A 2778-nucleotide genomic window follows, 5' to 3' on the forward strand; every position below is an offset into this window, starting at 1 on the left:
AGCTTCTTGGCAGATGTTGTCTGAGACCCTAACCCGGTCACTTTTTAAGATGGCTGATGCTGGTTGCAAAGGACTGTCTGTCTGTTGTATGTCATGTTATTTTCGGTCTGGTATGCCGGATGTTGGCTGGGGGCAGGCTGGTGGAGGGAAGCTGAAAGACTGGTCCACTGTCAACCGTAAGGGGTGGGTCCACGTTCGGCCAACTGAAGCGGGGCTGTCATCTGGTTCTCAGATGGCATTGAATTGGTTATGTCATGTGTCTTTGCTGTCCTCTATTAGGCTAACTGTATATGTGGATTCAGCTTAGGCAGATTAAGATAAAACTTTCTTTAATTCTAATATAGATACGGTGTTGCATTTCAGGTGTGTTTATTCTGCCAAAGTTTGTTTTGTGTATTGTTGATATAGTGGTGTTGTATGACTACGTTGGTATATGTGCCTGTGGTGTTGCAGTGGTTTATATGTTTGTGTTATATATTAAAGCTACATTATAACAATTATTTAAGTGACATGTCGTATGCCGCCTGAGACCTGACTGGCATGCCTGTCTACAGCCTGTGTTGTATTGTTGAGATTGGGTTTGATATGTCTAATTCAAGCTTGGAACATCTTGGTCAATGTTGTTTGAATGCAATTTCAGCAGACTGAGACCAGGTTGCCTTTGCTTAAAGTAGGCATTGAATTGTTGTTAATATCGAGTCTGTGCGCTTGGTGCTTTGGCCGATGTTGGCTGGATCAAGCAGCCAACTGAAGCTGGGCTGTCTGCTGTAGACATTACACTGTTGGGTGGGACTGATGTTTGAATGAAGTCTTCCATGCCAAAGCATCACCTGTAACAAGTAAGTTGTAGAAATATATTACATATTTTTTTCCTTGCAACTGTAGTGTATGTGTCATTGAAATGTTTGGTATAACAAACCCATAACCTATATGTTTTGTGTTCTATTTTTAAGTAGGAATAATTTTTAAATCATTTTTGGTTAAGCATTTAAATTACAAAAGATATTTTGAAATAAATGATATAAATAGTCAATAAATTTTTGCTTCAAATACTTAAGTTTAAATTTTTGCTTCAAATATAAAATTAACTACATATGTAATACTAATAAGTTGTAATTTTTGTTTTGCAGACTCGTTGCAAGGTGGACAACCTACTCCTTCCAATTTTATTGTTGTGTTGTGTTTATTGTTTTTCGTTTCGCAACGCTTGGTGTCATTAGGTAGCTGACTTAAATTCTGAATCAGGCAGGTTTACAATCAGGAGTTTCCCCTCCCCACATAGATTAAGCAGTGCTTCACCCCCCCTTTCCGGGTGTTCTCTGCATCCTATACCTACTTTAACTTAGATTAAGCAGTGCTTCACCCCCCTTTCCGGGTGTTCTCTGCATCCTATACCTACTTTAACTTAGATTAAGCAGTGTTTCACCCACCTTTCAGGGTGTTCTCTGCATCCTATTCTTACTTTAACTTAGATTAAGCAGTGCTTCACCCCCCTTTCCGGGTGTTCCCTGCATCCTATACTTACTTTAACTTAGATTAAGCAGTGCTTCACCCCCTTTTCCGGGCGTTCTCTGCATCCTATACCTACTTTAACTTAGATTAAGCAGTGCTTAACCCCCCTACCTACTTTAACTTAGATTAAGCAGTGTTTCACCCACCTTTCAGGGTGTTCTCTGCATCCTATACCTACTTTAACTTAGATTAAGCAGTGCTTCACCCCCCTTTCCGGGCGTTCTCTGCATCCTATACTTTAACTTAGATTAAGCAGTGCTTCACCCCCCTTTCCGGGTGTTCCCTGCATCCTATACTTACTTTAACTTAGATTAAGCAGTGCTTCACCCCCCTTTCAGGGTGTTCTCTGCATCCTATACCTACTTTAACTTAGATTAAGCAGTGTTTCACCCACCTTTCAGGGTGTTCTCTGCATCCTATACCTACTTTAACTTAGATTAAGCAGTGCTTCACCCCCTTTTCCGGGCGTTCTCTGCATCTTATACCTACTTTAACTTAGATTAGGCAGTGCTTCACCCACGTTTCCAGGTGTTCAGCCCTGTCTTTGGGCGACCCCCTTACAACTTAACTAGTGTAAGAGCCCGTTCTTTGGGCGACCCCCCTTACAACTTAACTAGTGTAAGAGCCCTTTCTTTGGGCGACCCCCTTACAACTTAAAATGGTGTGCAGCCCTTTTTTTGTGTGATTGACCGCACTTTGTATCAAACAAAATTTACTCTTGACAAAACATGGTTGCAATGGAAGGAGCAGTACGCGTTATCAGGCTGCCACAGTTTGCTGCAAAACAATGACTTAACACCAAAAATGGAGTGAGCCATCGCCTTACATGCGTTTTGTGGGGAAAGAAATTAAAAAAGGCACTGCTTAATCTAAGTTACAGTAGGTATAGGATGCAGAGAACACCCGGAAAGAGGGTGAAGCACTGCTTAATCTAAGTTAAAGTAAGAATAGGATGCAGAGAACACCCTGAAAGGTGGGTGAAACACTGCTTAATCTAAGTTAAAGTAGGTATAGGATGCAAAGAACACCCTGAAAGGTGGGTGAAACACTGCTTAATCTAAGTTAAAGTAGGTAGGGGGGTGAAACACTGCTTAATCTAAGTTAAAGTAGGTATAGGATGCAGAGAACACCCGGAAAGGGGGGTGAAGCACTGCTTAATCTAAGTTAAAGTAAGTATAGGATGCAGAGAACGCCCGGAAAGGGGGGTGAAGCACTGCTTAATCTAAGTTAAAGTAGGTATAGGATGCAAAGAACACCCTGAAAGGT

Source organism: Phallusia mammillata, chromosome 6, assembly GCF_965637545.1.
Source record: "Phallusia mammillata chromosome 6, kaPhaMamm4.hap1.1, whole genome shotgun sequence".
In the NCBI taxonomy this organism is placed as follows: Eukaryota; Metazoa; Chordata; class Ascidiacea; order Phlebobranchia; family Ascidiidae; genus Phallusia; species Phallusia mammillata.